The sequence below is a fragment of the Trichosurus vulpecula genome, chromosome 3 (assembly GCF_011100635.1).
Source record: "Trichosurus vulpecula isolate mTriVul1 chromosome 3, mTriVul1.pri, whole genome shotgun sequence".
Classification (NCBI taxonomy): domain Eukaryota; kingdom Metazoa; phylum Chordata; class Mammalia; order Diprotodontia; family Phalangeridae; genus Trichosurus; species Trichosurus vulpecula.
This window is the reverse complement of record NC_050575.1, coordinates 38546473-38566655: the sequence shown is the minus strand read 5'-3', so window position 1 is coordinate 38566655 and position 20183 is coordinate 38546473. Positions and strand designations below refer to the sequence as shown.

The 20183-nt window shown below is 37.3% G+C and overlaps 1 protein-coding gene and 1 non-coding gene across 2 annotated transcripts in view; both read right to left on the bottom strand.

Annotated features, from left to right (window-relative positions):
- The window catches only part of SLC25A21 (solute carrier family 25 member 21), a 765710-nt gene that overhangs the window by 286239 nt on the left and 459288 nt on the right, over nucleotides 1-20183 (bottom strand). The window lies entirely within an intron of this gene.
- Nucleotides 4026-4130, bottom strand: LOC118845143. Its single transcript, XR_005010022.1, has one exon. It is a non-coding gene; the product is annotated as a U6 spliceosomal RNA (small nuclear RNA).

The window sequence follows — 20183 nt, the reverse complement described above, 5'->3', positions numbered from 1 at the left end:
AATTTCATTGACTTTGGAAAAAGAAGCAGATAATTAAGACAAACTTTGGTCAGCTTCTGTTAAACCAAGGACCGGAAAATAACACAGCTGGAGACAATTCTGAGCAAAATGATTAGAATTCTTTTTACCTTAACTAAAGCCTTGCTAACAAGTTGATACCAATGATTTTCAGCAATTAAACAGAGAGCATTTAATAAATCAGTAGGACAATATGCTTTGAAATATTCTTGAACTACAAACCATTGTCATTTTTGGAGAACAAGAGCTTTTTATATAGTTACAGTAGAAGATGTATTGATAGGCTGGAATTTTTTTAATAAATGATTTCATTTATTTATTAATAAAACACTATTCAGGTGCCAGCAGACTTAATCAGTTGATGTGGATGCTTGTGGAATAAATTGGTGCATTGTACAAAAGGCGTAAACTAGTAAATGCTAAAAATGAAAATGTTCAGTGCTATAAAATTCAGGTATTTCTAAACACAGCATCACCTACCCTTTTAAAATGTATTACATTTTAATACATATTCTCCAAAATGAATAGTTAAGAGGCCACTATGACTTGTTAATAACAGTCCCCAGAACCCTGTGAAAAGTTGCATTATAAACACGGATGTTTGCTTGCTTACTTGCCAGCAACTTTTGATGAACACATAAAGCCTTTTCCCTGGGACATATCTATTCCTTTATAGAGGTTTCCCTAATTCCTAAATAATGAACATGGTCCTCTGGAAAACTACCAAGCATATTAAATATTTGGAAGACTTAATGAAAACACTGTTACACATTTTTTCAATAAAAAAATATATCTGCCTGCCTCCACCACCCCACCCCAATAATTTTTGCAGTCCCAGACTAATACCAAAAAGTATTAGAAACACACTCATTGCTGATCTAAATGAACATACTTCATACTCTCTCTTCTAGATGCCCACGGAGCAGCCATTCCTGAGGGACAAAATATAACGAGAAAAAGACGTAGTCTAAACTCAAAGCCAACATAAAAGCTACACTCATTCCCATACACTCACTCTCATACACTCTGAAATCAATTACACAGTCCAATTTGTTTTTACCAGCAGGAAAAGGCAAACCTGGTTAGTGGGCTTCAGCACCCATACGCCCTCTCCAGGACCTACATCTTTAGCTAACTATGACATAGCTACTTGAAGAAACAATTAGACACACCTGCTTAAAGTGCCCTGTGCTCTGTTCACACTCTGTGTAGTATCTTAAAGTGACAGCATATTAAAATGTCAATGCAAATCTTTGGCATTCTTTGGCTATTTATAACATCTGAAAGCACAATTAAAGACACCACTGTTATATAACTGAATTCAATTCACAGCCTAAAAAGTAATACAAACATACTGATAACAAGTCTCAAAAAGGGATTAAAAGATAAACTTTTCATAAAATCAAAACCTTCAATGTGGATTTGTAATACTTGTCATTGGCTGCGGAACTTCTATCCAACACATATTCTTTGGGAAGTATGGACATAATTGTCATTTTAATTACTACCAAGACAAATAAACAAACGAAGCATATTCAGCTCTAAATGACTTTCCATATTCATGAGGAGGAGAAGCTCCCACTGAATTTTTGCATGGAAACCAAACAGACTGAATTTGAATATAATGAAATGGCATCAGCACAAATGAAGTGGGATCAAATTGCTTCCATGCACTGAAACCGGAAAATTGTAAATCTGTAAGGATACATATCCTTGGCAATAAATTGTGAAGCTTTTTGCCCTGAAAATCATGACTGCTATGAGAAATTTCCACTGCATAGGTACTGAAGTACTCCAAATAAAATGTTATCAAGGAATTTGGCACTAAAATCTTAAAACAAGACTTCAAGAGGAAAACATGTAATTAAGTTGTTCTTTTAAAGATGTGAATGATAAGATTTGAATCATATATTTCAGATAAATCCTTGGCAGGGCCATAGACTTCCTCTGAAGTCTCCCAAGGAAAGCTCTATAGTTTTAAAATGAGAGAAGTTGGCTCAACTTATGCCTTACCCCATGAAATATTTTATAACTGATTACCTGAATGACTCACCTTAATACCACATTATTTCAGTTTTCCAACTTTCTGTAAACAACACTTCGAGTACATTCAAGTGGAGCGTTCTGAAGACATCATTTCAATTTCTCTGTAACTAAGTGTGACAGTTTGATCCCTGAAAAACTGCCTGAAATTCTGGATACATCTCTCTTAAGGAGTTGACTTGATCCCCCTAACCCCCTGGGACCCATACTCCTAGACCTTGCCTCCAAGCACCCTAGCCTCTACCCATTTCTTTTAGAAGGTGGTTCACCCACTGGGACACAATTAGCACACTCCTAGATGCAAACTTCAGCTAACTTTACTAAGTAGTTGGCTATGTAGAGAAAAAATGCTTTAGTAATTGCAGTTTCTCCATTTTGGCTCTGTTGGGCCAGGGACTCATGGCATAGCTTTTTAAAGGCCTTCCCACTGGCACCATATCAGCCAACACTCTATTTATTCAGAGATTTTAGGCTGTTCTCTGAGACCCTTGGACAAACAGTGCTGCATTGTACATCTAGTGCTGCTGTTCCACTTGGTTTGCAGAGCACAGTTCAAGCATCCTCTTATTTTCTCTTCTTTTCCATGATTTAGGTAGGGGTGATACTCTCTTCAAATATGGAAACCAGAAGCACAACGCTCACCTCCAGGATTCTCTTTAGCTCCTGTTTGACAATTAGTAGTTTTCTATGCCTTACATTTCCAAATGGTTTCTTTAAGGGCAGCCCCATGAAAAGCAAACACTTGGCAATAGTTAGGCTTGGATTGCTCCCAGAGGGTAATCAAGCATTTGCCTAGAGTTATGAGAAGGGGGGTAAACTGCATTCTTTGTACTTTTCCAGGGCAGGGGAGAGAAGGTAGGTATTTGCCACCCTTGGAAACTCTAATTATTAGTAGTTTTAGCATTACAAGACTCAGCCTAACCTTATTATATGGATACAGTCCAATGCTGAAAGTAGCCTCCAGGCTACAGGAATATGGCTCAATGTGGCAAAGTCCACTTCTGAAACCAACCAAATCTTGCCCCAACCATTTAGACACTATTTCAAATGCAAATTGTCAAGGTAGTGAATGCCAAGTAAGATGCTAAGAAATACTACAATCTGGGTATATGAAAGTCACATGGAATATGTATATATATATATGTATATATATACATATATGTAATATATATATATTATATATGTACATATATATTATATATGGTTGAGAAAATAACTTGTGACCCTACATATTTTGTGTCCATTGCTTCCTCTGTTTCCTTTTATCTCTGTCAATGTTTCTTAATCTCTGTCTCCCTGTCTCTGTCTCTCTGTGTGTGTGTCTCTCTCCCTGTCTCTCCCTTGCCCTCGAGTTTCTCTTTTGTCATTTCTTCTAGCATAATATATCATAATTCTTTTCACTGTTTTTGTAATTGATGGGCACGCCCTCACTTTCAAGTTCTTTGCCACCACAAAAAGAACTGCTTTTTAATATGTGGAACTTTTCCTCTTTTCCGATCTCTTTGGGATGTAGGCCTAGCAGTGGTACCAGTGGGTCAAAGGCCATATACAGCTGAGTAAATTTCAGAGGAATAGTTGAAATTTCTTTTCCAGAATGACTGTACTATTGCTCCATCAATAGGGATGTACCTGTTTTCCTATGGTTTCAACCTTGTTTTCAACATTTGTCATTCTTCTTTTTTTCACCAACTTTGATGATCAAATAGTTGAATCTCAGAGTTGCTTTTATTTCCATTTTATAATTATCAGTGATTTGGAATATTTTTATGTGGTCATAGACAGACTGGATTTCTTTCCTTGAGAGCTGCCTGCTCATATTCTCTAACCATTTGTCAATTGAGCAATGTCTCTTATTCTAATAAATTTGAATTAGTTCCTTCTATATTTGAAATTAAACCTTTATCAGAGAAACTTGCTGCAAAGATTTTTTCCCAGGTAACTATTTCACTTCTAATATTAGTTGTGAAAATACTGAATGCTTGATGAGTTTGAATGTTATTCTTTTGCAGGGGCAAGCTAATCTTCTTGTCTCGTTTCAATTTTTGTACATGTGCTGCTTAAGTGAGCACTTTTTCACATTTTTATCAATGACCTGAATAAAGTCATGGTCAGTTTTGCAGATGACACAAAACTGGGAGAGATAGCTAGCACAGTGGACAGGATCACAGAATCAGGATCCAAAAGGATCTTGAGAAGCAAGAACATTGAGATAAAATCAATAAAATATAATGGGGACAAAAGTGAAGTCTCACATTTGGATACAAAAATTTAACTACACAAATATAAGACAGGGGAAACATGGCTGGACAGCAGTTGCTCTGGAAAGGATCTGGGGGGAGGGATAGAGGACTGCAAACTCAATATGAGTCAAGAGTATGATGAAGCAGGCAAAAAAAAAAAAAACAGCTGATGCTATCTTCGGCTGTATTAACAGAGGCATAGTTTCCAGAAGCAGGAAAGTTGTAATCCTACTGTACTCTGTCTGCCCTTTCAGACCTCAAATGAAGCATAGTGTTCAGTTATAGGCACTATATTTATGAAGAAAATTAAGCTAGAGAGTGTCCAGAGGACAAATGAGATAGTGAAGGGTCTTAAGTCTAGGTCATATGAAAAGGAATTGGACATACTCATCCTGGAGGATGAAAATTTAGAGGGAATATTATAGTTCCTTGGATATTTTGAAGGCTGTCATGTGGAGAAGTTATAAGATTTGTTCTGTTCAGCCCTAGAAGTAAGAACCAGGAGTAAGTAAAGTATCGTTTGATAACTACAGAAGTAATGGGTTCCCACTCCTTGGAGGTTTTCAAGTACAGGCTGGAAAATGGCTCATCATGTATATTGTAGTGTGTCAGACTAGATGACCACTGACATCCCTTCCAGCTCTAAACTTCTGTGATTCTGAACTACCAAGAGAATGAAGGGAGAGAATTCTCAACTACAATGTTTTATGAGTGGATTTTATCAAGTATTCAAGGAATAATTAATGCCTGTTACAAAAATAATCTCAAAAAGAGAGACGTAAGCACTCTAGCAAATAATTTTTATAAGACAAATATAGTCCTAATATCCAAACCAGAGAGACATACCCGCCCCCCCCCCCCCCAGAAGAACTACAGACTAATTTTAAGAATGATTCTTGGTGTAAAAGTGTAAATGTAGTACTTATAAGGAGACTACAGCTTTGTTTCATCAATTCAGCTAGCAGCTGCTGTGAGGGTGAAAAACCTCCACCCCTTTCAGGTTTCATGGTCCAACAAAAATCTAAAATAAATGGCCATGGATCCTGGAACAAATAGAAGTGTTATACATTGTGATCCAATCAAGCAGGAAACTAAAACATATCATTCACAACAAAACAAAACAGATCATTCAGTGTCATTCTTGTTTACAATACAAACATGATCCAACCCTAGGTCCCAGCAAGTTAATCTCTTTAGCTAATACACAGTGTCCAAATAAAGTACTTCTTGAGGGTGGTCTTTCTCCCCACACTGCCTTGCAAGTTTCCTCCCAATACCCTCAGTCAAGGGCATGCTTTAATTAGCAATGTCCCAATGAGAACAAAAACGTCCAAATAAAGTTCTCTTGGGGATGTCTCCTTCTCCCCACATTGCAGTTGCAGGCTTCCTCTTGGTACCCAAAGTCCCAATTCAAAGAAAAGTCCAAACAAAGTTCTGTTGGGTGTCTGTCCTCTCCATGCTGTTCCAATTGCTGCTTCCAAGTTCTGAGGGGTGGCTGGGAAACAAAATCAACAGGGTGGGGTCCCTGGTGGTCCAAGGCACTTCTCCCACCCAACCATAAACAAATCCACCCCTCCCTCCTGGGTCCCAAACAGGCCCTGGGGAGGCCACAAAAAAGGCACACTTGTCTCCTTGCTGCAAAGTTTCTTTGCCCCAGAGCTGAATTCCAAGCCCCTGGGTTCCTGGTCATCTAGCTCTGGCTGGTCTCTCCTGGCTTCTGCGGGAATCTAGATCTTGATATAGGCAGTTCTCCATCTTTGCACTCACCTCACCAAAGTTCTCATGCAGGCAGTCTTCTGCTCTGTCTGGGTCAATATGTCAGCTGCCACTGTCCACTTCTTCTGTCTCCTCACCAGCTGTTCCTGCCAAATCTGCAGGAAGGCCATTCTCTGATTTTTCTCTCTAGTCTGTACAAAGGCAGTTCTTGGCTCATGTTTCAAAACTCCACATACAATATGATCTCAAAACATTCACCCTTTCAGCACAGTCCTCCAGAGCCAGGCTTATCATCTCAAGCTCTCACTCCAGCCATCCAACCCTCCCCCATGCTTGGGCTTTTTCTCCCACAGCCTTTGCTCCAGCCAGTCTCTTCCGGAGTGTGGGGAGAGGGAAGGAGGGATTATCTCCTGGATTATCTCCCACTTCCACCAGCATGTTTTCCTTCAGTGCTTTGTTGCTCCTGGGGCTCCAAAGAACCATAGCCACCCCAAGTACAAAGAGTAATCCAAAAACTGGGAAATATTCAACCACCCCAGGACCCCAAAATGCCATACTTTGCTTTTAAAATGCAGATCCTGCCACCACTATGCCATTTGTTTCAACAATTCAGCTAGCAGCTGCTGTGGGGATGAAAAACCAACACAAGCCCAACAACAAGAATGCTGTAAGCCCAGATTCTTTTGATCTGCTTTACTAAGGAAAGCAGCATTAAGGGGTTAACAATCTTACTTTAATCCAAAATACAAATATCATTCACTCAGCTCAGGGGAAAAGCCAGCACCCTGAACTTCAGAACAAATACAAACAAATTACAAACACCAACAGATAGACTTTGTTTGATTCAAATCTCAATTCATAGTTTCCAGAATTTAACAAAGTACAAACATCCGGGTTTACAAACTGGAGGGCTCTTAACTACAGCTGCCCAGAGTCTCCACATCAGCACACAGCCAAGAGGGGGAGCCCTAAGCATGTAGCTCTGTTTTCTCTTTTTATGCACTCTTTAGCCATCATCAAACACCATCTTAGTGACCAGAACTTAAGCACTTATTATTGGCTCTAGTCTTAGCAACTCCCCTTAGGACCCTGAGGGCTTCACGCCCACATAGGCTTAGAACCTCATAGGGGTTTGGGCCTGGGGCTTATCAACTAATAAGACTCAATCAAAGACACCCAACTTAATTGATATTACACTCCTTATTACACTTCTACTTAGAGAATTTCTTATATCCTGTGATTCTGAACCATTCAGGCATATTCATGGTTTTCTTTGAAATCATGAATTCTGCCTTCATGTTATAAGCCATATAATCAGAAAGTAATTCACTCTAAGCAGGGTAAATTCATACCAGGGATGAAAGGATGGCTTAACTTTAGGACAATTAGACCATTAAGAAAATCCCTAGTAAAGAAGCTAAACCAATGATTTAAGTCCTAATTCCCCAGACTAATAAAATTTGAAGATGACCCACTGGTGATCTCTGTTCTTCCCTCTTGGATGTGTGCCTTGAAACTCTTCCCTAGAACTTTCAATAGGGGGATTCAAGGAGGAAGGATCATAGAGCAATATAGTTAGAGATGGAAGGACTCTTAACAGCCACCTAGCCCACTCTCTCCTTTTATAGAAAAGGAAGCTGAGATAGAGAGATTAATTGATTTCCCATGGTCATCAAGCTAATGTCAGAGGAAGGATTTGTACATAAGCATTGCTGACTTCAAGTCAAGTACTCTTCCTACTACACCAAATTATCTATCATAAGGGAGATTCTTTTCCCCCTGCTCCATCACTTTGAAATTATGGTGGCTTTGAACAAATGTGATACCTATACGAGCCTAAGCCTGAGTCTTGGATTTCTGCCTGCATCTTTCACTTTGCATTTCTTTTCCTGAACATAGATGCCTAAACAGCAATCATGAGAGATCCACTTTTGGGGACCTCTTGCATATCTTTGCTGTGTAAACCTTTTGTTAACAGTTGTTCAATGACTTGTAAGTGCCTAATTTGGACTCCCAATTAAATTAACAAGGTGCTGTTATTAGGCCCACTTGTGATAGACCTCTATTGTCAAACAACATGTATTAAACAAAATTCATTATCTTTTCCTCCAAATTCTCTCCTCTTTCCAACTTGCCCATCACCACTGAAAGAACCACTAGCATCCTCTCTGTCAACCAGTCTCCTGACCTCAGTGTACTCAGTCCTCAATCTATTGCCAAGTCATTTTTTTCTACAATACCTCTCCTATACATCTTCTCTATAGTCACATGGCAACCACCCTGGTGAGACCCTCATCTCACTGAAAGACTTTGAGATAGTCTGTTAGTTGGTCTCCCTTTCTTTTTTCTCCCCACTCCACTATACCCTCCACACAAATGCCAAAGCTCAGATCTGACCATGTCACTTCCCTGCCTAAAAAGTCCCAATAATTCTGGATTACCTCCAATATCAAATACAAAAATCATGGTCATAGTTTATACTATTTTTGCTATGTTGTAGACTTTGATAATATCTGATTTAAAAATAGGTGCTAATGTTCATTCATTAGGGATATTGATCTATATTTTTGTTTCTCTGCTTTGTATCTTTCTGGTTTAAGTGTTGAGACCATATCTATATCTTAAGGTTTGGAAGAATACCTTCCTACTTTTACATTTTTACAAACAGTTTATGTAATAATGTAATTATTAATTCTTCAAATATTTGATAGGATTCATGTGAAAATACATATGGTACTTGGGAGGGGGGTGTCCATTAATGTTTTTTTCAATTATTTTCTGATATTCAGTTATTTAAATAACCTATTTCATATTCTGGTAAATTTAAGCATGTCATAGTTTTATAGATATTCATCTATGTTATCTAAATGAACAGTTTTACTAATATGTAATTGGGTAAATTAATTTCTGATAGTTTCTTTTATCTCATCATCATTTGTAATGAATTGGCTTTTTTCATTTTTATCATAAAATTTTTGTCTTCTTATTTAGAAGTTCACTATTTTGTAAGTTTAAAAACCACTTCATACTTTTATTTATTGATTCAATTTTTATGTCAATTTTAAAAATCTAGTATTTGATTTTTAAGATTTGATTTGGGTGTTTACTTAGAATTACTATTTGTGGCTTTTCTAGTTGTTTTCTTTAAGTTGCATTCTCAGTTCTTTTTATTTTTTTTGATGAACATATTTAGAGACATACATTTTCCTTTAAGCATACTTTATCTGAACCCCAAAAGTTGTGGTATATGTTCTCTTTGTGGCTATTTTATTTGATGAAATGTTCTATAACTTTTATGATTTAGTTTTTGACCAAGGAATTAGTATTAAATTATGTTGTGTCCAATAAAGTTTTAATTCTTTCTCAAAGGATCTTTATTGAATGTAATTTTAATGAATTGTGGTCATTAAAATGTGCTTAATATTTCCACGTTTTGTATTTGTGAGGTTTTTGTACTTCTGATATGGTCATTTTCTGTAAATGTGCCATTCTAAACTAAAAATTATGTAAACATTTTCTACTCTTATTTATTAGTTCCCGGAGAGCTACCATCTCTAACTTTTCTAAAGTTCTTTTCAGGTAATTAATTTCTTTTTTGTTCATAATTATGTTAGATTTATCTGTCTCTGGAAAGAGTAATTTAAGATCTCTGCTATCTTTTTCAATTTTATGTACTATTTAATCCTGTTTACATTCATAGTTGTGATTGCTGTGTATTTCCCTCTGTCCTATTGTATTTTTTCCTCTTTTCTCGTCACCATCTCTTTACAAAAAATATTTTATAAGAGAAGTTTGCTTAACACTAATGATCTATAGGGAAAGCTAGGTGACACAAGGGGCAACGGATAGAGTGCTAGTCCTGGAATCAGGAAAACCTGATGTCAAATCTAGCCTCAGATACTAGCTGTGTGACCCTGGGCAAATCAAGTCACTTAACCTTGTTTGCCTCAGTTTCCTGATCTGTAAAATGAGCTAGAAAAGGAAATGGCAAACCACTCCAGTATCTTTGCTAAGGAAATGCAAATGGGCTCACAAAGAGTTAGACATGGTTGAAAACTGATTGAACAGCAACAAAAGATCTATAATTTAAATGATCTTTTCTTCTTCTTCATTATCTTTATTCTCTGCTCCATCCTATACACCTCCTTACAAGTTTGTAATCCTTCTTTCATTTTAACTTCTTCCATGCTTCAAATTTTGGTATTTGAAATAATTTTATTTGTGACTATTCCTTTTATCTATTCTGACCTCCTTCTTAATCTCCACTTCCTTCCTCTATGTCCCTACTGTATTTCTATGCCCAAATATTTTTCTTTGTATATATAAAATATGTTTTTCATCTCAGGAACCTTTATTAAATAAAATAATAAGTTCCTGCTTACCCTCCTCCTTCCGCGCTACTATATTTCCCTTTCCTTCCCATTTCCTTATTCTCCAATGACCATTAAAAATGCATACTGATTTTTAGACCCTCTGTTGGATTTATTTAATTTTCTCTATGACCTTTAAAGGCATTATGGTTCTAAGGGGACATTTGTTACTTCTATACCTATTATAATCAATATATCATCCTATAGGCCCTAACAATTGATTAAATGTACTTAACTATGCTTCTCTTGACCCATGTACTTACATTTCAAAGATTCTACTCAGTGTTAGCCTTTTATAAGCAATGATTGGAATTCCTTTATTCCTTTAAAGGTCAATTTTTTCCCCTGTAGGATGTTTTTTTTTCTGGTTAAGTTATTCTTGGTAAACCAAGCTTTTTGTGATCTTCTGGAATATTGTATTGTAAGCTCCGTATTCTTTTTCAGTGGTGACTATGAAATTATATGTCATCCTGACTGTGGATCTTCATTACTTGAATTGTCTTTCTGACTGCTTATAGCATTTTTTCTTTGAACTGGAAGACCTAGATTCTGTCTGTAACATTGCTGGGAATTTTCATTTTGTGATTTCCTTCAAAAAGTATCTAATGGATTCTATTTTCACTTTGCTCTCTAAGAGATCTGGACAGTTTTCTTTAATGTCTAGGCTATTTTTTCATCTATTTATGTATGTATGTACATATGTATATATGTATTTATTGGCCAAGGCATCCAAGTGGCACAATTATTCTTAGTTTTCTCCCCCCCTCAATCTGTTTTCCAGGTCAGTTGGTCTCATATAAGATATCTTATATTTTCTTCTATTTTTTAAATCTTTTCACTTTATTTTAAAATTTCCTGTTGTCTCCTGAAGTCATTAGCTTTTATTTGTTCTATTCTAAGTTTGCTACTTGGACAAATTTTTGTACCTCTTTTGCCAAGCTATTAACTCTCTTTTTCAATTATTTTTTTCCATGGCTCTCATTTCTTTTCCATTTTTTCCCTTTAGCATTCTAATTTTATTAAACACACATTTTTTAACTCTTGCTTCATCTCTTCTAAGAACTGTAGTTGAATATATTCCCCAGCTGTGTGTGTGTGTGTGTGTGTGTGTGTGTGTATTAAGGCTTTTCTTCTTTTTCTTTTCTTTTTTCTATGAGATCTTTTCTTTGTGCTTATGTCTTGAGTTTTCTTGTCATCATAATAGCTGTGTGTGTGTGTGTGTGTGTGTGTGTGTGTGTGTGTGTGATCCTTTTTTCATTTCTCCATTCTTCCAGTCTAATTTCTGACTTTGGACTTTATATTAGGGCCAGGCCCTACACACTTCTGGAGAGAAGATCTGATCTTGTCCTGACGCTTCTTTTTGTGGGTTATTGAATGCTGTGTTCATCCAGGATCTCATGGACAGGTAAGGCAGGGCAACAGCAAACTTTCAGTACCTCCAAAGTACTCTGATCCAGGGATAAAGTCTGATCACTGCCTTCTTGGTCTGAGCTCTTGTAATGTTAATACAATTTGAAGATCTTCCCATCCATTAATAGGCCCGTGTGACCTGTCTGAGGCACATGGGTCTGAGTCACAGGGAAGTGTGAGTCACATGGAGCCTATGGTAGGAGGGGCTTGCCAAACAGATGGAGCAGGAAGGGGTAGAGGAGAAAGGGTGTAGCAGAACTGAGAGGAAGTGAGACAGAGCAGTCAGAGCTGGGAGAGACAGACACACAGAGCAGCAGCTAGCATGAGTGAGAGGGGGAGTGATTTCACCTTTGTTGTGGGAAGGCCCTAACAGAGGAAAGGATGGTGGTGCCCTCTGCATTGATAACATGTATAGATGTCTTTGTTGCTATGATAGATTTGGCTTTCTGGTGTTAGGATTTGGCTTTCTGGTGTTTGAATAAGTTTTGCTTTTGAATAATGTTTTGGTTTTGCCTTCAATGGAGAGAATCTGTTATATTTTGCCATTCAGAACTACACTGGCATATTCATAGCAGCCATATGAGTATCACACTGGCACCAAAGCTGTACAAATTTCTTAACTGGGTATGCATCTGAGCAACAGCAAACTGCTGTGGACTTAACCACTCAGCCAGCTGGGAAGTTCAGTAGGTTCAAAGTTACAGAACTGTAGACTTCTTTTTGATATGGGATTCCAGCCCTGGTTATTCCCCTGCAGGCTTCAGATTGGGTTAGAATCTGGAAAAGCTAATAGTCTGCTCTAGGGTTTGAGTCACATAGCCACTGACTGATTCTAAAGTTCCTCCTTGCTATAGGCTAAGGACTGTGACCTCTTCTCACCCAGGTCCTTTCCTCAGTCTGACCTGGATCTATGACTCAGAACTGGGTAGTGAGCAAAAAACTTGCCAATAGCTTCTGTTCCCACATCCTGCACCTGTGCTTCAATATAGACTGGAATCTAGTCTTCCTCTCGGGCACAGTCTCTGGGTACTGGAATGTTCTACATGGCCCATGCTCCTGACCTTGTTCCAGGCTCCATAGACCTTTCTGTCTTTTTGTGCCAATCTGGGCTGAACTAGTGACTCACTATGTATTTTCCTGTATTTTCTGATCAGGATTAGATATGGTATATTTTCTATACCTGTTCTAAAGAGGTTTGTTTTTTTTCAAGGGGAGAGAGAAGGGAAAATTCACCTACTCCACCATCTTGGCTCTGCTCCTTGATAGCTGTCATTTGTGATTTCTTGAAATATTGTATTCCAGCTTGTTTTATGGTAAAGATTTTGAGGTAGCCTAGTGATTCTTGGATTACCTCTCCTTGATCTGTTTTCCAGGTGAACTGATTTTGATCACAGACATTCTTTCTTCTATTCTTTTCAATCTTTTGATTGGATTTTAATATTTCTTATTTTCTGATGAAAGCATTGCTTTCTGTTTGAACAATTTTCAAGTTCAGTTTTTGTGTAAGGCTTAGCACCCTATGTTCTACTCTACAAATTGTCCTTGTCAATCTTTCCTCTCTAGCTGTCATTTCACTTAATGTTACACATTGTATCTCTTTTTTCCTTTTCTTTCAGGTATTGTTAGGTGGTCCCTGAGATGAAGACTTTTTTCTCTGAATCCGAACTTAGTCTGGTTGTGGAGTTATTCTTTTCTTCTTGGTTGACCTTCCAGGTTTTGTAATTCAAGATATTTCTTTATTATATTCAATTCAGATGTATTTATACTTATATATCCAGCCTCAGTTTCTGAATTTAGGCTTTCTCTTTGGATCAGATTCTTCTCCCTTCTGTACTCTAGGGACAAGCCCCACTTTTCCCTGGGTATAGTGGATAAGATTAAACTCCGCTTTTTGCATAAATTTCTGGGTTTTGTCTCAGTGTCCTGGTGGCTCCACTGAGATCTTTTAGCTCCTTCTCTGGTTGTTTCTTGTACGCTAACTCAGAGCTAATTTCATTCCTTACTATGATCCTGACAGGGCCCACTCACACATTTTAAATTATGCAAATAGCAAGCCTCCTTAGAGATCCCAAGTACTTTCACTGAGGTGCTGCTCTCATTCTTTATCTTGTTGTTGCTCTTCTGTAGCTTGGATGGGGGCTGCCTATCCACTGTGCTGTCAAGCACTAGTCTGTCTGGCTTTTTCTCCCACTGTGGTAAAAGCATGGCTCCTGTGATAAATTCCAGCATGTGCCTGTCTCCAGAGGAGGATGCAATAGAGGGAGAGTCCTGCTCTGGTCATTGGTTTGGCCTTGTCTTCTCTGATGACTGGGGTCAGCTTTGTCATGGACATAGGTTTCTCTTTGCCTTATGAAGAAGCTTGAGGAGAGAACTACATCAGGCATAACTCTGACCTTCACAATGGCTGTGGGATCCAGCACATTTGCACATTTTTCCTTCTACTTTCCTTCTTCTGTCTCCACTTGGAGTTTCCACAGCATTCTGGAGGTTTTTTTGTACAGTTCTGGACTAGATGGAGGAATTTCTAGCATTTTCTCTTTGTCTTTCTTTATCACTGTTCATTCTGATGAATTTTTAGAATTTTATTCTGATGTTTATAGGGAATTTGAGCAACTCTTCCAAGAGAGTTAATAAATGAAAAATTTATGAAAGAATGCTTACTAATGGCCAGCTATGTGCCAGGCACTATACTAAGCCTTGGGGATACAAATATAAGTACAACAATTCCTGCCTTCAAAGAGTTTACATTGAAGTAAGAGAAGACAACACATATGAGAGAGGAATATCATGGTAATGATTGGATTACTATTTTCGGAAACCAGAGTTGGAAAATGTGAAAGATGGAAGGGTACTTGAATTACAGCCTGGCAGGAAACAAAAGGACAAGAAAGTTTTAGGAAAATAACAAGAAAAGTTGGGGTGAAGGATTCTAGGAAAATGGCAGAGTAGGTCAGAAAATTTGAAAATCTCCAGATTTCTTCCACAAACAAGACAAAATAACACCCCAGGAAAATACAGAGTGGTAGAAATAAACAAGAATTGGGTCAAAACAGTGGTCCTCCTGGAACAACCAGAGAAGTTCTGAAATTTGGTCCCTGTGAAGTGGAAACACCTCCAGGCCAGTTCTGCTGAAATAGCCCTAGGTCTAGCTGGGTTGGGAGGTATCCTCAGCCCAAGTCGCAGGAATTTTCACTTTTTGGACAGCATGGGGCATCAGGCATCTGAGAAGGGAAAGACTGAAGGGACCTCTACTGATAAGGAACATCAGACCTAGCTGTGCTGCTGAGATATGACCCTGAGCAAGCAGGAGCTAGCACATGCCCAGTGAGTTGAGGAGCAATTCAGTGGGGATGCCCCTGGCTGTGGGCACTTATAAGAGGGAGGAATTCTTAGTTTTGGTTCCAGGCCAGAGGGGAGAACTGAAGGAGGATCTGAAGCCACAGACACCATCATCCATGCTCCAGGACTAAACGTGATTAGAATAACAAGCCGATATAAATTTTAAAAAAAGAATGAGCAGGCAAAGGAGAAAGAACCCAACCATAGAAAGTTACTATAAGAATAGAGAATACAGGGGTGCATCTTCAAAGGAGGATATTAAAGCAAAAAACAAAAGCCTCTTCTGTCCCAGAGAGTAACATCAAATGGTGACCAACCCAAAAAGAATTCATGAAAGAACTTTAAAAAGACCTTAAACATCAAATGAGAGAGACAGAGGAAAAAATTTTAAAAAATAAAAACAATTTTAAAAAACTCCAAGAAGATTATGAAAAGAAAGTCAACCAACTAGAAAAAGAGATACAGAATCTTAAGGAAGAAAATGACTCCCTGAAAATTATAATTGGGCGAGGGAAAACCAATGAAGTTATAAGAGATCAACTAATAATAAAACAAAATAGAATTAAAAAATAGAGGAGAATGTGAAACATCTAATAAGAAAAACAATTGATCTGAAAAACAGATCAAGAAGAGAAAACACAAGAATAATTAGACTACCTGAAAGCTACAATTAAAAACAGAATCTTAATAAAATAATACAAGAAATAATTAAGGAAAATTGTCCTGAAGCATTAGAAAAAGAGGGGAAAGTAGAAATTTCAAAAATCTACCAATCACCAACTGAAAGAGATCCTATGAGAAAAAATACAGGAATATTATAACTATATTCCAAAACCTTCAGCTCAATGAGAAAATAGTATGAGCAACAAGAAAAAAGCAATCCAAATATTGCAGAACCACAATTAGAATCATGCAAGACCTAGCTGCTGCTACACTAAAAGACCACAGGTTTTGGAACACTACATATAAAAGAGCAAAAGAACTTGGGTTATGGCCAAAAGTATCATACCCTGCAAAGTTAAGCACAATCCTGAATGAAAAAAAAAGGATATTCAATGAATTGTCAGACTTTAAGGACTTTGTTGCAAAAAGACATAAAATCAATAGGAAATTTGACACACAAGATCCAAGAGAAATATAAGGTCAACATCAAACACTAATTACAAGGGACTCAAAAAGGACATACTGTTTACTTTTTATACAAGGAAATGTAAATCTTATGTCTAAGATTGTTAGCAGTAATTGGGCAGTTTGAAAGAAAGATTGGGGTAGAGTTCAGTATGATGTGAAACTAAAAAGTAAACTAAGAAAAGATAAAAAGATGAATTATCTTATGCAAATTATGTGTGAAAGGAAAAAGTGACACAGAGGAATTAGATGGAGGAAGAGGGCTGGGACTTCTGGAACCCTACTATCAAATAACAATTTGGTTAAAGAGGGAACAATACATATATATGTAGAAGGGCATTAAAGTCTTCTAAACTCAGAAAGAAATAAAAAGGGGAGGGGGTAAGGGAGGGATTTTAGGGTGGGGGAGATGATAAGGGAGAGAACTTTGGTGGGTAGATATGCTCAGTATTACAAGGGCAACGTAGTGAGTAAAAGTAAAGTAGAGCAGTCAGGAGGGGTAGGAAATAGGAAATACACACAAACATAAAATAAAGATCAGGAGTAGAATTTATTAGGGAAAAAACAGTAATCTTGATCTCAGACAAAGCTAAACCTTAAATAGATTTAATTAAAGGAGAAAAATAGAGAAACTACATTATAAGTCAGCTATATTAATCAATATTGTTTTAAACTAAGGTCAGCTGAGTGGCAGAGTGAGTAGAGTACTGGCCCTGGAGTCAGGAAGACCTGAGTTCAAATCCAGCCTCAGATACTTGACACACTAGCTGTGTGACCTTGGTAAAGTCACTTAACTCCAATTGCCCTGCTTTTCCCCCTCCAAAAAATATTGTTTTAAGTTATTTAAAATAACTAGACACTATGAAGTTGGAATATTGCTGAAGTATAGTAAATGATGAGTTGGCGGACTTAGAAAAATATGGAAAGACTTGGACCTATGAAGGAAGACACTATACAATCTAAGAGGAACAGAGGACAAACAACTATAGTTCAGTTTTACATAGATACATATGGATGTATATATATATATATATATATATGAAATATATATATATATATATACAAAATATATATATATATATTTACTATATATATTTATATACAGGGTATTCTTAAGTCTGGACACATAGGCAAAAATGCATATTTTCAAGAAATGAAATGAATGAAATTTTCAACAACATTTTGTTTAATTGGAATATTAACAAATAACATCTTCAATATGATTTCCATCATTTGCGATGCAAAGGTTGATGTGCTTTGCAAGAGTCACATAAACTTGATGCAATAACTCCACACTGCTATCAATTTTAGCACATTCACTCTTTATGCATTCAATCAAGTGTGTTGCATCTGTGATTTTCGTTGAGTACACCTTCTCCTTTAGCATACCCCAGAAAAAAGAAGTCAAGAGGGCTAAAGTCTGTTAATACTCCAAATATTTTGAAATATTCATTTTTGCCTATGTGTCCAGACTTTAGGGACACCCTGTATAAGTGTGATTTTAGATATTGAAGTATGTGTATGTATATGTAAGTGTATGTATGTGTATGTATATGTATATGTATATATCTATATATGTATATGTATATATTGCCACTCAATTGTAACTTTCTTGGGGGAGGGAGGAGAGGAAGGGGGGAAAAATAACAAAGTAAAAAGTGCACAGCAGAGAACAAAAGAAAACTTACAAGTAAGCAAAGTAAAGATGGACAGCTAGGAATACAATGTGCAGTATATATTATATTGGTTTCCTTGAAATGGAAATTTATTGCTATATATGTTGAATCCTTTTACATTCTGCTGTGCACATGGCAATGCTTTTTTTTTTCTTAATTTGTATTTAAGTTTATAATATATTTCTTTTTCTTTTCTTATTGTGTATTTGTTTTAGTATTTAAGTTTAAAATAGATTAAATTAAAAATGATGGCGGGGGCAGACCTACCAGTATCTGATATCAAATTGTATTACAAAAGACTGATTGACTTCCAGGAGCCAAGATGGCAGAATAAGGCAAGAACAACTGTATTCTCCCAAATCCACCTCCAAACAACTATAAAATTATGCCTCAAAATAAATTCCAGAGCAGCAGAATGAACAAAAAGATAAGGAGAAACAATTTTCCAGCCCAAGACAACATAGAAAGTTGGCAGGAAAGGTCCATCTCATTCAAGTAAAAGGAGAGCGCAGTCCAGTGTAGGTGGTGTCCTGGCAATCCAACAGCAGACTGCATCCCAGCAAGCCAGAGAAAAGCCCCAAAGTCCAGCACAGTTCAGCAACTGATGCCCTACATGCCTCTAGCACAGCAGCAAGTGAGGCAACAGGTACCCCTTTGCAGTGTCAAGATAGTGAAATGGCCCCTGTGGTTCTAGAATAGCAGCAGGCAAGCCACTAGGCCCCCACAACCCCAGTGGAGAAGCAGGACAGCTGCCAGGCCCTTGTGGCCACAAGACCACAAGTGAGTGGCCAGTCCCCCATGGGCTCAGCCAAGGAAGTGAGTGGCCAGGACCTGCTGCCACTAATGAAAGAAGCTTTGAACAGTGTCCCCTGCACTGCAGAAAGAGAAATCAACTTTAAAAGTCATAAAATAGGCTGAAAAAATTAACAAAACAAAATAAAACCAAAAAAAGCACCTTACTGTAAAAAGTTACTGGGTTACCATAAAAAGTTACCATAGTGGCAGGGAAGATCAAAACAAAAACTAAGAAGAGGACAACAGTGTCAAAATGCCTACATGGAAAACCTCAAAGAAAACTTTGAAGGGTTCTCGGGCCTAAAAAGAACACCTGGAAGAGAAAAAAGGGATATTTAAAAATCAGAGAGATAAAAGAAATGAGAGTTACACAAAAGAAACAATAAAAAAGAGTCAACAGCATGGTAAAGGAAGAGCAGAAAATAGAAAAAGATGTTCAAAAATTTACCAAAGGAAAATAACTCCTCAAAAAAATAGAATTTGCCAAATGGAAAACAAACAAAAAAAAAGGTACAAAAACCCACTGAATAATACAACTCCATAAAAAAGTAGAATTGCTCAAATGGAAAAGGACATTTTTTTAAAAGTTAGGTTAAAAAGTTTTTTTTTTAATTTATTTTTGTTTCTTTTAATTTTTAAAAAATTTATTCACTTTTAGTTTTCAACATTCATTTCCACAAGATTTTGAGTTACAAATTTTCTCCCCATCTCTACCCTCCACCCTCATCCCAAGATAGTGTGTATTCTGATTGCCCCTTTCCCCACTCTGCCCTCCCTTCTATCATCCCACTCCCCTACCCCCTTAACCCCTTCCTCCTTACTTTCTTGTAGGGCCAGATAGATTTCTATGTCCCATTGCCTGTATATTTAATTTCCCAGTTGCATGTAAAAACAATTTTTAACATTTGTTTTTAGAACTTCGAGTTCCAAATTCTCTCCCTTCTTCCTTCCCCACCCCCCCCCCTCTTTGAGAAGGCAAACAATTCAATATAGGTTATACATGTATCATTATGCGAAACACTTCCATAATAGTCACATTGTGAAAGACTAACTATATCTCCCTATCCTGTCGCATCCCTCATTTATTCAGTTTTCTCCTTTGACCCTGTCCCTTTTCAAAAGTGTTTGCTTTTGACAACTCCCTCCCCCAACCTGTCCTCCCTTCTATCATCCTTCCCTTTATCTCCTTCCCCCCTACTTTCTTGTAGGGTAAGATACCCAACTGAGTGTGTATGTTATTCCCTCCTTAAACCAAATCTGATGAGAGTAAGGTTCACTCATTCCCTTTCACCTCTCCACCTCTTCCCTTCCATAATAACAGCTTTTTCTTGCCTCTTTTATGGGAGATAATTTACCCCATTCTATCTTTCTATCTTTCCCTTTCTCCTTCTCCCAATACATTCCTCTTTCACCCTTTAATTTTATTTTTTAGATACCGTCTCATCATA